This window comes from Schistocerca nitens, chromosome 9, assembly GCF_023898315.1.
Source record: "Schistocerca nitens isolate TAMUIC-IGC-003100 chromosome 9, iqSchNite1.1, whole genome shotgun sequence".
NCBI classification, from domain to species: Eukaryota; Metazoa; Arthropoda; class Insecta; order Orthoptera; family Acrididae; genus Schistocerca; species Schistocerca nitens.
The window spans coordinates 168,352,535-168,368,168 of NC_064622.1; the positions used below are offsets into that span (position 1 = coordinate 168,352,535).

Below are 15,634 nucleotides of genomic sequence, written 5' to 3' on the forward strand. Positions count from 1 at the left end.
GCTCTATTCAACCCTAAAAACAAGATCAAGCTTAATATATTTACTGTTTTTCTACAGAGATCATAATGTTCCATATGACACTGAAATTATTGATTGTAACACTTCAGTTTCCCTTTCCTAAAACCAAACTGGCATTGATTAAGTCTGTAAAGCTCCTTGTGCCTGTCTCAGAGGAGCCTTTCCTGAATCTTTGCAACAGTATTAATTAAACAGACTGATCTATTGCTTTTTAGATTGGCCAGGACTTTGTCCTTGGGCTTTTTTGTTGTAACAGTTTTTGCTAATTTCCAGCTAGCAGGCACTCTACCCATTATTATGGAATTGTTGGGTACTTATGCTTAGGAATGTCACAGTTTGTACATTTATTTGTTTGAGAACTTTGGCATGGGTTTTATCGAGTCCTAGAACTTTCTTGGCTTCCAATTTCATTATAGCTAGGGCTATTTCTTCTTCAGTGAACAGTGTAGTTATTACACAAATTTTGTATTTATTGTTTAGCACAAATCTACATTGCACAGGGAGTTAGTAATCTTCTTGAACACCATCCAGAAAGTGTTTGCCAAGCAGCTATTCAGCTGACTGTCTCCATTCATGAGTCTTTGATCCATCTTTGGTTTTCACTGTGGATAAAATGATAGATTTTTTTCTCTGTCTATGTTTTAAATGGTTTTCACCACACTTTGGTCTTCAGCTGGTTTCTCAGGTATATTTCCCATTGCAGCCAATAGGGCTGCTCTGATGGTAGCAGCTGGGGACTTCTGATCTCCCTTTTAACTTGCCTTGTGCATTGCCTAATGTCCAGCAGCTCAAGTGAGCATGGCATCTCCTGTAATTATGTGATAGCAGTTTTAGGGATACATTTGAGTTACATATTTTCTTATTATTTCTTGCAATGCTTGCACCCTTACGTCTACACTTTTTAGTATTCTACTGACATTTGATACCGTTTCATGTAGCTTGTCACAATTTGCTTTCTTCAAGTTAAATCTTTCTGTTGTAATTAGGTTTTGATTGGTGTTATTTCTATTATTAATAATGACTTTAATTATATTGTGATTACTGCTGGTCAATCCAGAATTGACTGTCCACTTTGAAATTTTATTTACAGCTCTTCTTTTTGTGCAGTGCCTATGTTAGTAGCTATGCCAGCTCTGCTGTCCCAGTCGATTCATCACTAATGGGTCAAGTTTTTGAATTATGTTTGAAACCATATGTCCTCTGCCATCCGTATGTCTGCTGTTATCAAAATGTATTTACAATGAGTGTTATCTGCATCCCTGATTTTTCACTATATGGTTCACTGTGATGAGAGTATAGTGCATATCATATTCATGAGAATCTATTCACTTTTTTGATACAGAAGTGCAATAGAAGTCAAATCCTCACTACTCATTTCTGAGGTTTTGTTGATACCATTCTTTATAAGCACAATAACTGTTCTTGTATTTGCTAATCCAAGGATGTAGTTTATATCTGGGGGAACAGGGGAGCGCGTAACATTCCCAATTTATAGACAGGGCTCCTGGCTGCCCAACAGAATAGAAGGCGTAGTACATTGGTGACAAAATGTGAGCAGAGACATTATAAAGTAGGCTGTTCCAGCTTGAGTGGCCACCTGTGGATAGCCAGTTGCTCACAGGCAAGGGCGGGAGGGGGCGGGGTGCAAACAGTTGAGTCATGAGTAGCCAGCCAGCCTGGCTGTAGGGTACATGACCATATTACCCAGGGCTCACACCCATGAGCAGCAGTGGCTAAGTGACTCACACATGCATAGAATGCTTGCAGTTGTGTTATGTGACAGGTAGCCTTTACCAAATGCACCGGCCTCTGAGCGAGTTGTGGGGTCCTGTCCAGCACTCATGCCCAAGGGGCAGTACTGGAACAGCCTAACAGTAAAATACATAAACACTTAGTGTGCAGACCAACACAGAGATACTTCTGGAAACATAAAAGAGTGTTCTTTTCACTTCAATTTGCTATTTTTCTGGACACCAAGGAATTTGTGGTTTCATTAAATGCACATGTATTAAAGGCTATTATTTGGACATGTAGACCATTGTTACTTCAATGTACTGATAGATGATTGACAAATATTTTGAATAGTAACAGATCTAGTACCAAAATGTGAGGAAATCCTGATTAGAATTTGTTTAATTAATGTTGAGGCACATACTTTCTGAAAGAGAAAATTTATCTTCAATGCAGCCCCTCAATGAAATGAGGTGAAATTATCATATCTGTGATTTATAGTATGTTATAGATGAGATCTTCATCCAGACCCTGAAAGCCCAATGAATGATAACCAATGACCCTGTCATCCTCGGACACATGGAGTCATTCAGATGCAGTGCGGAGGGGCATGTGGTCAGCACTCCAGTCTCTCAGCCATTTTGCCAACTTTCCAGATCTTTGAGTTGCTACTTCTCGATTGAAAATCTCCTCAATTGGCGTCACAAGGCTAAATGGATCCCACACAAGTCCTCTCAACAAGGAAAAATCCTTGGCAGGGCTGGGAATTGAAGCTGAGCTCTTCTCATAGTAGCAATCTATGCTGGCCACTCGGCTACAGGTGTGGATATTAGTATGTTATGGATTTGTGAAACTACTAATATTTACCAGTTTTCAGTGTCATTAGTACACACAGATTCTCTCCACTGGTGCTCTCAAGGTACCAGATAGTAGAAAGTTGACCGTCATTCCCATTTTGTTATAATACAATCTTACTGGTCAGTTGACAAATTTTAGGTACTAGGGGCTACATTTGTTTAGCCTGAGTATATTTGTACATATATAGCAAGCACAAATGAGTAAAAAATAATAGTCTGTTATCATTCTGTCACAATGTTTTATTTGTCTTCCTGCTGTTTTATAGCATAACGACCACATGATGAACTTCTTTTTAACTTTATCTCGTATTTTTTCCTTGTCAGTTATAAAATGCAAAGTGAAATAGAAAATTAAAACTTTTACTCTGCCTTGAAGGAGTTATTTCATGTCAGAAATAAAAAAATAAGGCTCCACTGAAAGGTGCAATGATGCTCCTGAAGTCCTGGAATGTTGTTTCTGGTGTCATCAGTGTGGATTGGAGAGATGACAGGTATGCTGGAACATAAAACAAAGAAAGCCATTTGATGCTGAGTGATGCACATAAGAGAACATTTTTTCATACAAGTGACAAATTGTTTGCCCCTCCCCCATTTTCCTTCTTCCGTATTAACTTAGTTGCTATTCCTTGAGCTGTTGGTAAGGCCTTTAAAAATAAACTGAAATCTATTAGTCTGGAAATGAGTTAATTTTGCTACTGATTATGATATATCCTGTGAACTAACTTGGTGTCAGGGGTGCCTCTAGTGCCCCTCTCAGCTTAGCATCCCAAGCGGCTACTTGTGCCTTAACTATAGGTGGGAGTAATGTTAACAATTTGAACCCCTTTGAAAACTGATAGTTCGATAATTTTCATATCTGTCAACACCTGCTTTCTTTGGGATTGGGATTATTATATTCTTCTTGAAGTCTGAGGGTATTTTGCCTGTTTCATACATCTTTCTCACTAGATGGTAGAGTTTTGTTAGGCCTGGCTCTCCCAAAGCTGTCAGTAGTTCTAATGGAATGTTGTCTACCCCCACGGCCTTGTTTTGACTTAGGTCTTTCAGTGCTCTGTCAAACTCATCACGCAGTATCATATCTCCTATTTCATCTTCGTCTACATTCTCTTCCATTTCCATAATATTGTCCTCAAGAACATCGCCCTTGTATAGACCCTCTATATACTCTTTCCACCTTTCTGCTTTCCCTTATTTGCTTAGAACTGGGCTTCCATCTGAGCTCTTGATATTCATGCAAGTGGGTCTCTTTTCTCCAAAGGTCTCTTTAATTTTCCTGTAGGCAGTATCTATCTTACCCCTAGTGATACACACCACTACATCCTTTCATTTGTCCCCTAGCCATCCCTGCTTAGCTATTTTGCACTTCCTGTCGATCGAATTTTTGAGACGTTTGTATTCGTTTTTGCCTGCTTCATTTACTGCATTTTTATATTTTCTCCTTTCATCAATTAAATTCAATATCTCTTCTGTTACCCAAGGATTTCTATTAGCCCTCGCCTTTTTACCTACTTGACCCTCTGCTACCTTCACTATTTCATCTCTCAAAGCTATCCATTCTTCTTCTACTGTATTTCTTTCCCCCATTCTTGTCAATCGGTCCCTAATGCTCTCCCTGAAGCTCTCTACATCCTCTGGTTCTTTCAGTTACCTTGGTCCCATCTCCTCAAATTCCCACTTTTTTGCAGTTTCTTCAGTTTTAATCTGCAGTTCATAACCAATAGATTGTGGTCAGAGTCCACATCTGCCCCTGGAAATGTCTTACAATTTAAAACCTGGTTCCTGAATCTCTGTCTTACTATTATATAATCTATCTAAGACCTTCCAGTATCTCCAGGCTTCTTCCATGTATACAACCTTCTTTCATGATTCTTGAACCAAATGTTAGCTATGATTAAGTTATGCTTTGTGCAAAATTCAACCAGGTGGCTTCCTCTTTCGTTCCTTAGCCCCATTCCATATTCACCTACTATGTTTCCTTCTCTTCCTTTTCCTACTATCGAGTTCCAGTCACCTATGACTATTACATTTCATCTCCCTTCACTATATGAATAATTTCTTTTATCTCATCGTACATTTCATCAATCTTTTCGTCATCTGCGGAGATAGTTGGCATATAAACTTGTACTACGGTGGTAGGCGTGGGCTTCATATCTGTCTTGGCCACAATAATGCATTCACTACGCTGTTTGTAGTAGCTCACCCACATTCCTATTTTCTTATTCATTATTAAACCTACTCCTGCATTACCCCTATTTTATTTTGTATTTCTAACCCTGTATTCACCTGACCAGATGTCTTGTTCCTCCTGCCACCGAACTTCACTAGTTACCACTATATCTAACTTTAACCTATCCATTTCCCTTTTTAAATTTTCTAACCTACCTGCCCGATTAAGGGATCTGACATTCCACACTCCTGATAACAACGTCCTCCTGAGTAGTCCCCACCCAAAGATCTGAATGGGGGACTATTTTACCTCTGGAATATTTTACCCAAGAGGACGCCATCATTATTTAACCATAGATTAAAGCTGCAGGCCCTCAGTAAAAATTACGGCTGTAGTTTCCCCTTGCTTTCAGCCATTCGCAGTACCAGCACAGCATGGCCGTTTTGGTTAGTGTTACAAGGCCAGATCAGTCAATCATCCAGACTGTTGCCCCTGCAACTACTGAAAAGGCTGCTGCCCCTCTTCAGTATTCACATGTTTGTCTGGCCTCTCAACAGATACCCCTCCGTTGTGGTTGCACCTACGGTATGGCTAGGCTATCTGTATCGCTGAGGCAAGCAAGCCTCCCCACCAACGGCAAGGTCCATGGTTCATGAGAGGGGGGAGGGGGGGAGGGGTATAGAATTATTCTTCCTGAGTGTTACCTTGAACACGAATCTCCTATGCTCACTAGAAGAATTAGTAGTGTCACAGAAGTGTTGAATCTCAGTGGAGCAAACGCTTCAGTATTTCCATCAGTATTGTCATAGACAGCATAATGGTATCATGACTATAAGTGTCACAGTTTCCAGTAATTTAGTGGTTTTGATGTGATTTATGTGACCTTCTAAATTAGATGAAACCAGTATGTCCATCAGAGTCACCAGTTTATTAGACACCCTTTAGGTGGAATACCAATATGAATAAAGAATAATTAAGGGTGCATAAGAGTAATGTGTTACTAATTAAATGAGGAAAAAATTATTGAAGGATGAAGGAATGAAGTGTCGCAAAATAATAGGCTCATGTTCGAGTAGAATTTTAGAAGTCTTCCCTTGTTAAAACAAGAGGTGAGGAAAGCAGAGCAATATGCACCCGTTGGGCAGAATGCCAACAAGGAAGGACTGCTGATGGTATATGTTAAGTCATCACAAGATAGAGGTAATTCATACACACTGTAAGAGCTGAGTGTCCAAAGTGCCAATAAAACAGAATGACATCACAGAGAGAGGAGGATGCTGTCACTGTGTTAACCATACAGAATCCAGTAACAAGCCATAAGTCAGATGTAAGAATGGTTATTCAGAGCACCTATGCTGCATAAGATATCCTCCACTTTTTCTGAAAGATCAAGTTAAGATGCCTTTCAGCTACAGCTGAAGCATCCAGAAATCTGACCAGTCATGAAAAGCTGGTGAAGTGAATTCATCATCACCAAGCATTAGCAACACACTCGAGGCAGCTCCTTTATAAATATTACTCCTGTCCAATGGCTTGATATACTTGTACTCAGTTCACAGTTGACAAACTTGTGGGTAGGATGTGTGTCTTTACATCCTGTAACTGTTAAGACCAACTTTAAAGTCTGATGGAACAGCGAGTCCTACCAGGTGGACTTTGCCACTGCAAGCCACAGTGCTGCCATTCGAGTAAAGGCTAATGGGAAGCTGTGGGTGACATTTACCATCAGGCCTTCTAGAGGCCTAATTGGTAGACCAGGGAGCAGTCAGTAATCATCATTTCGGAGTGACATGCCACAACCACTACCCATCTTCCATTCCTGCAGACATACTCTGATGCTGTGGGCCTGACTCCTGCTGGAGGCTGCAGAGCGACCCAGTCTGATGCCATACACTCTGTGCAGGGTCAGTGGGTACTTAACAGGGCACAGTCTATGATGTCAACGAGAGTGCTCTTGTAACCCACTGCCCCGTGCTGCTAATACCAGAGGCAGTGCAGACAACACCAGCAATGCTGTGGCCAACATGCTATTACATCACAGGTTGCCGAGTACGCACCCCCACAATTGCAATGGCTGAGACAGTGAAGTGCATGTTTAATGTGTCAGCATACTGTGGCACAGCTAGCACCCTGCTGCCTGCCAGCAGGTGTGAATGAAGACAAAATGCATTTTGGAACAATAAATGATTGTTTATTAATTAGGTTTTATTAGCGTGTTTGGGTACAGAGCAGGATGTCTCGCACCAAGCCACTCTTCTTTCATGCGTGAGAGCTGATAGTCTGGCTGGATCCTGAGCTTGATGACCCAATACTGTCACCTAATGTACTGTCCAGACTCCAGACATTTACCCTACTATCCGTGACTGTAGTAATAATGAGTTACAAGTGGAATCAGTCATCTGATACAAATACTTGTCTGTATCAATTTGTAGAGATATATCACACAGGCTCAGTCACAGGTAAAGTTGGTGACAGATGTTTGGCTAATAGCCAGGATACTGGGAAAAATGCAATTGGACTACACAGGGTATAGCTTACGAAATATTGTGCTACCCATCCCAGAATAATGTTGAAGTGTGTGTGACCAACAGCAGATATGACTTACGGATGATATTGAACTGTACAAGGAAGAGCAGCACAAATGTTCACAAGTTTGTTAGAACCACAGGAGAATGTCACAGAGATGCTGAAATACCTGAATTAACAGGTCCTTGAAGAAGAACACTGATCAACCTGTGTAAGCCAATTGATAAAGTTTCAAGAACCACAACTAAGTGAGGAATCCAGGAATCTACTGGAAACCCCTAATATTGCTTCTGTCATGACTGTGAATACAGGATTAGCCTTATTACAGTGTGCACATAGTCATCTAAGAAATCATTCTTCATGTTCTCCCAACACACAGGGATCAGGAAAGCAAAGGTAGGGCAGGTGTCCCAATCAAGGGAGGCAGGGACCTGGGAGAACATAGGCTGTTACAACAATTCCTATAACCAACAAGTTTGAGATACTCTCTTCCACCAAAACTGAAATTGAGCCACTGAGACTCACTTCACCTGTTTGGAAATCTAATGGTTGCCATGCCACTGGGAGGTAAATGCAAAAGGGTGGGTGTCTGTTAACATATAGTGTGTATGAAATTAGTTGTAACTTTTGAAAGTTCAGCATGGAATGATTGGAGGGAAGTGTAGTTGTAGACATGTGGTGAGTGTGTTAGCAGGTGATGATGATGCCAGGCCTACTTGGTGCAGAACCTGTCAAGCTTGCTTGACTGTGTGAAAAGCAAGCGGCATGAGTTGGCCAATCTGTGATCTTCCTCAAATGATTTTAAAGAAACTATTCAATAATAATCTCTGATTCTCACACCTCATAGCTTATTTTGTCAGCTTCATGATAACTGCCTATCGTGTCACTAATGGTCATAGTTATTGTGATATTTTGATATTAGGTAAACCACTGCAAGTGCAAAATATGGGTCGCTATGAATCTGTGTTTGGTATGTGTTATGTCATATGTTGCTGCACATGGGATGTAGATAACACGTTGCATTATATACGAAAGCCTGTGAAAGAGGAAGAATGAAATATTCACAAACCCCTTGTATCTCATAAATAGTCTGAGATATTGAAACACAATTTTGGTGAATGACAGCATATGATTAATATTTAAAACTATAACAGAGAAGGTAAGTTGCTACTCACCATATAGCAGAGATGCTGAGTTGTGATAAGCAAATAAAAAAAAAATAAAAATAAAAAAAAAATAAAAAAAAAATAAAAAAAAACACAATTAAAGCTTTCGGCCATTAAGGCCATTAAATTAAAGCTTTTGGCCTTAATGGCCATAATGGCCAAAGCTTTAATTGTGTGAATCTTTTTGTTGTGCCTATCGCGACTCAGCATCTCTGCTATATGGTGAGTAGCAACTTTCCTTCTCTGGTATTGTTACATTCCATCCTGGAATTTCCATTGTTTGATTTTTGCCTGACGGCTTTTCTTCGGTCCTAACCCTGTGCTGTTTTCCTTTGTAACTACTTTCTTTTGCATCTGCTGTACTCAATGTCCACCCTTCTTTCTTTTCTTCCCTGTGTTTCTCTTGTTGCCTTACGAACCACACTGCACGCTCTACTTATGAGACACACTGTACCAACCGTCTCGACAGCGAGCAACAGATGGCCTCAAGACCACGCTGATTGTTAGTGCAGCATCTTAGGTTCCACATTACTCCCGCCGATATAATGAAGGCCATACCTTCAAACTGATCACATTCCCTGTGCCAGTTCCCGGATTTTTGCATGTTATCTCCCGCACTTTTCCGGTGCCACACGATCTTATATCTCTAACTACGAACCTCTCCCCACCCCCCACATTTTCGCTGTTCTATGCCTGTTCGCTCCCACTAAATCCACCTTGTCCAGTCACATCTGCCGTCCCCCTTACGCTTATCCGCCCTTAAACCTGCTACCCACTGTAATATACATTTATTATTGATTAGTTATTCTCTACTTTGACCTTTGTGACTTCTCACAAATTTTAGTGAGTTTTCACCTTCCACTATCACCGTCTTCCTCAGATTTCATCTCGTTTTTTCCCCCCTTGTGCACTCATTTCGTACTTTTCACACGTATTTGGGTGTATTTTTGCGTAATTTTTCGGACGTAATTCTACTTTCTTACATAATTTTTCGCATTTTTTGCACCACCGTGGATCCTTGCTCCTTCCATCTGCGTCAATACAGAAAAGTTTCCTTATCCCTAGCCAGATACTAGTCCCACATACTGTTCCTCCATAGCTGCTTGGCTCATGAAATCCCCCCTAATGGCCTTACCATCAAATTACCCATCTCTGGTTGCCACCCTTCCTTCCACAATGACCTCCACCTGTTCAGATTCCACCAATCCTTAGCCCTCACCAACATAGTCCTGCAAAACCACATCAACCAAGCCCAATCCTCCTTGCAGTACCTTCTCTCCATCCGCAAAATTCTTCTGCAATGCAATCCCGAATTTCTGGAACCCATAACACACACTGAAACTCTTGCCCTGCAGGAACTTGAGCACCATGCACAATGCCACCTCAAAAAGCTCTCCATCCTACTCACTTCCTACTCCTACCTTGGTGTACCATTGTCCACTCCTTCTACAACCACCTCCAAACCTCCCCCACTCCCCCTCATAGCTGACAAACCCTGTCTCGCAGACCTACTACATTTACCCCACCCTCCAAGACTCCCTCCCACCACCACACAGAACCCAGAACCTAAACAGACCCACAACACATTATGAACCTTTCCTCCAGAAGCCTTAGGCCCACAGAAATATCAGTCCTTTCCAAAGGCCTCACCTTTTGCCCCACTCCCAAATTCAACCATGCAGGACTAGTTAAAGACCTTCTCTCCTTCTCCCAGTCCCTACAGTGGAAACACTTTTTCGATACCAACCCAACCAATCAGACTCAAAGACCAATATTGAACCTTGCCTAACTCAGTTCACTCCTCCATCAAACCGTGACCCACCCCCACTGCCTCCAAACCACCCCCTGTTAACTTTCCAGAATTTCTTAACCTCGAACCTTGCCTCAACATCATTCCCCAAATCCCTCAACATGCAAACTAACCTTACATCCGCAGAAAGAACTGCACTCCACCATCTAAAAACTGATACTGACCTTATAATCCTACCTGCTGACAAAGGCTCCACCACTGTTGTTTTGACTCCGCAAGGACTACGTGGCAGAAGGACTCCGTCAGCTGTCAGATACTTCCACCTAAAAACCATGCCACAGTGATCCCATTCCAGTAATCCAGCAGGATCTCCAGTCACTACTCAAATCCCATCATTTGCCCCACTCCCAAATTCAACCATGCAGAACTAGTTAAAGACCTTCTCTCCTTCTCCCAGTCCCTACAGTGGAAACACTTTTTCGATACCAACCCAACCAATCAGACACAAAGACCAATATTGAACCTTGCCTAACTCAGTTCACTCCTCCACTACTCCACTACTCCTCCACTACTCAAGTCCCATCCCAGAACCTCTCCCCAGAGTCCATCTCTCTACTTACCCCTACCACTCCCCACACTCCCACCTCCTACATGCTTCCTAAAGTCCATAAACCCAACCTCGCAGGATGCCCCATTTTGGCAGGTTACTGTGCCCCCACTGAGAGAATCTCTGCTCTCGTAGACCAACACCTTCAACCTATTACCTGGAACCTATCCTCCTATATAAAAGATACCAACCATCTCCTCCACTGACTCTCCACTGTTCCTGTCCCTTTACCACATGGTGCCCTGCTCGTCACTATTGATGCCACCTCCCTGTACACTAACATTCCTAATGCCCATGGCCTTACTGCTGTCGAACACTACCTTTCAAGATGCCCTATGGATTCCAAACCAACAAACTCCTTCCCAGTCTCCATGACCAAGTATATCCTCACCCATAATTACTTCTCCTTTGAAGGCATTACCTACAAACAAATCCGCGGAAGGCTATGGGAACCCGCATGGCACCATCCTATTCTAACCTATTCATGGGCCATCTACAGGAATCCTTCCTAAAAACCAAGAATCCTAAACCCCTCACCTGCTTCAGATTCATTGCTGACATCTTTGCTACCTGGATTGAAGGTGAGGACACCTTATTCACATTCCTCCAGAACCTCAACAACTTCTCCCCTATTTGCTTCACCTGGTCCTACTAAACACAACAAGCCACCTTACTAGATGTTGGCCTTCATCTCAGAGATGGCTACATCAGTACTTCCATCCATATCAGACCTACTAACCACCAGCAATACCTCCACTTCGACAACTGCCACCCATTCCATTCCTTCTGTACAGCCTAGTCACCCGTGGTCGTCACATCTGCAGTGATGAGCAGTTCCTCTCAAAATATACCGAGGGTCTCACTGAAACCTTCACTGACCATAATTATCCTCCCATCCTTGCACAAAAACAAATCTCCTGTGCCTTATCTTTCCAGTCTCCCACTACCTCCCAAAGTCCCACAGTCCGGCCACAGAGGAGCATTCCCCTCATAACTCAGTACCATCCGGGACTGGAGCAACTGAATTACATTCTCTGCCAGGGTTTCGATTACCTCTCATCGTGCCCTGAAATGAAAAATATCCTGCCCACTATCCTTCCCACCCCTCCTACCGTGGTATTCCGCTGTCCACCGAACCTATACAATATACTCGTCCATCCTTACACAACCCCTCTCCCAATCCCTTACCCCATGGCTCATACCCCTGTAATAGACCTAGATGCAAGACCTGTCCCCTACATCCTCCTACCACCACCTACTCCAGTCTGGTCACTAACATCATCTATCCCATCAAAGGCAGGGCTACCTGTGAAACCAGTCACGTGATTTACAAGCTAAGCTGCAACCTCTGTGCTGCATTCTATGTAGGCATGACAACCAACAAGCTGTCTGTCCGCATGAATGGCCACTGGCAAACTGTGGCCAAGAAATAAGTGGACCACCCTGTTGCTGAACATGGTGCCAAACATGATATCCCTCATCTTAATGACTGCTTCACAGCCTGTGCCATATGGATCCTTCCCACCAACACCAGCTTTCCTGAATTGCAAAGGTGGGAACTTTCCCTGCAATATCCTATGTTCTCATAACCCTCCTGGCCTCAACCTTCTGTAGTCAATGTCCTCACCCATCCAGCCCCCTCCCTGTTCCCATTCCAGCACTACACAGCCGTCATTTCACTGCCACACCCAGTCTTTAATTTCTTTTATTTCTCTCCTTTCCGCTACTTACCCCCTCCTCCCTCCCCACCTTCTCTCCTGCCCTCCATCTAAACTGCAACACTTAACTGTCCACCACTCCCGCCATACCATCCCTCCCTCTCCCCACCCCAGTTGCCACTCCCATTATGCACTGGTGCTGCTGTTCGCAGTGTAGTCGCAGCTCTCTGAGACTGCAGACGGGTGTGCAAGTTGCGTTTATGTGAGTGTGTGTGTGTGTGTGTGTTTGTGTGTGTGTATGTGTGTCTACTGCTGACAAAGGCCTTAATGGCCGAAAGCTTTAATTGTGTGAATCTTTTTGTTGTGCCTATCACGACTCAATGTCTCTGCTATATGGTGAGTAGCAACTTTCCTTCCCTGGTATTGTTACATTCCATCCTGGATTTTCCATTGTTTAGTATTTAAAACTTCCATATCTACCATGGTATTCAAGTAACTGCAGGTTTTTCATTGAAATAATGTAATTTGTAAGAACCATTGATAACTGGTGAAATGAGAATTGTGGGTTTTGCAGCTATATAAGTGAAGAAATTATCCATTGATTTTTATACTGAGAATGGGGTTTTTCATAAACTGTTTACCTGTTCTGCCCTTAGTTGCTTGTTTAATATTATACTGTTTCAGTAATCTGTCATAATTTCTTTTTCAACTGCATTATAATGTTAGTGACACTCTGTTGTGTTTTGGCAAAATAAGCAGATTTTAACATGGCAACAAGAAACGTTAGGCATTACTCAATACTCGTCACAGTCCTTCATAAACACTCTCCTCAACTAGCTTCTTGGTGTGGCTGACAACTTGATAGCAGTCCTGTGGTGTAAAATTTGCAACAGCTTCTTTTGTCAGCATTTCATCCTCACTGAACGTACATTTCTTAGTGCTTTTTGCCACATTACTTTTCACCTAGACCCACAGATTCTCAGTTGGATTTAAATGAGCATGATACAGAGGAAGGCTGATGAAATTAACTCTGCCTTATGCATACTATGTTGAAATTAATCCAATGGAACATTTCTTTCTCCCCAGAGCAAAATATCCACTTTCCTCCACTGCCTTGTTGGAGATTTATTCATCACAACAGAGTGGTATTTGCATTGTCCATTACTGTTGTTGAATTCAGAGGAATGTTTACCTCCACAGCCAGTGAATGTGTTCTTGGATGACAAATTTTAATGTGAATCTCATGTTCAGATATGCTGCACTGTTGTTATTAATGCAACACCAACACAAAACACTTGTTCACAATACCTAATATCTCAAAATACTTCAGTGCCAGAAATACAATGAGAGCTGATGAATGCAGATTTGCATCTAATGCTTGACACCATATGGTACTGTTTATCCATGGTGTTGCAACAGTGGCTCTTTACCAACCGAACACCTGGCAGTGAAGTAGGGAATGCCGGCTTGCCATTGGTGTTACCCGGTCACTGGTGTCAGATACTCTCCAACAAGCCAAACATCAAAAGTCACAACTAATTTTAAACACGCTACAAGCAGTTCAAAGATATTTTGAATACTGCTACTCCTTATGGAAATGGCATTAAGGAGTAGAAAGGCAGATGCGCTCAGTGTCTATGCCTGGGGGCTTCATTCAGCAAGTTTAAGAGATTGTTCCAGCAGCCAAAGAGACAAATTTACTGTACTTTGCAATAAATGGTGTGTGTCATCAGGGCCCTGAGGTAATATTTGTATCATTCCAGCAACTTGCTGAGCAGTTGCTGAAGACCAACCTTGCTCATGGAGATTCAAAAAAACTCACAGTCTGCAGCTCTGTGCTCAGAACTGAACCTGGCCTGCTGGTTCTTAGGTGAGTGGAAAGCTCAAACCAGAGACTACAAAGGTTCCGTGACAAGTTGGGCTGTGACTTCTGACTTACATCATTCAAAATGTCTCAGGTGCGCATTTCACTTCAGAGGCTTCTACCCAGAATGGTGACTGTGTGTGTGTGTGTGTGTGGGTGTGTGTGTGTACACACTAGGGCTTTTTGGATTAAGCAATTCTCCATCTAGTGTGGATAACTATAACTATAGGAGACTGGGAAATGTTAGTGTAAAATCCAAATAAACACCCCCTTGGGTGGAGTATTAAAATGCTAGAGGTTAACTGTTGAAGCATTCACAGCAAAGTACCATAGTTTGATGTGTACTCCTAAGAGGCAGTGGAGCTCACATAACACTAGGTTTAGAAAGATGGTTAGCCAAAAATTGATAACAGTGAGTTTTTTGGGGAAAATTTAAGTGTATATTAAAAGAATAGGCTAATGTGAAATGGTGGTGTATGTGTCACGGTAGACAAGAAACTCAGATCCACCAAGGTAGAAATTGAGAGCAAATGTCAGAGTGTTAGGGCAAGACATAGTATTAAGGATGGGGATAAACGTTAATTGTATCTTTCTATTGCCTACCAAGCTCACCACCATTTGTAACCAGAAACTTTAGAAAAACCCCAATTCGCTAGTACATAAGCCCCACAGTCATACTATCATCTTCAGAGGGAACTTAAATTGCCCAACAATCAATTCAGATTTGTAAGTGGTGGGCATGACAGTACATCCTATGAAACTTTAATAAATATCTAGTCTTAAAAGTACCTAGAACAGATAGTTTGGAAGCCCACTCATGATGGAATTATGTTGGATCTAGCAGCAACAAACACACCTGACATCTTTGAGGATGTCCACATAGAAACTGTATTAGTGATCATGAGACAGTTGTAGCAACAACAATTAATGAAGTACAAAGGGCAACTAAACCAAGAAGAAAATTTTGTATGTTCAACAAGCTAGACAAATATGTAATAGTGTCATATCTCAATGGGAAACCTGAAACATTTATTCTGGATGGTAGAATGTAGAAGAACTATGGTTCAAGTTTAAAAGAGTAGTTAACCATGAACATGATAGATGTGTACTGGTACTTAGAAGGCCCTACAGTCACAATAAAGTACCTTCTAAAGGAAAAGGAACTTCTGCATAATGGAGCTACAGATTGGGATATGCTGAACGAAACTTCTTTGGCTATTACGAGGGTAACATATGAAATTTTCAATTACAACTGCAGCAGAATGTTATTGAAAGATCTCTCATAAAATG

At 41.9% G+C, this 15,634-nt stretch overlaps 1 protein-coding gene across 1 annotated transcript in view; it reads right to left on the reverse strand.

The window, feature by feature from the left end:
* Positions 1 to 2,825: 2,825 nt before the first annotated feature.
* Positions 2,826 to 15,634, reverse strand: part of LOC126203455 (uncharacterized) — a 38,842-nt gene continuing 26,033 nt past the window's right edge. The window contains exon 4 of the mRNA XM_049937772.1: positions 2,826 to 3,102. The gene's annotated coding sequence lies outside the window, so the exon portion shown is untranslated. The remainder of the gene's footprint in view (positions 3,103 to 15,634) is intronic.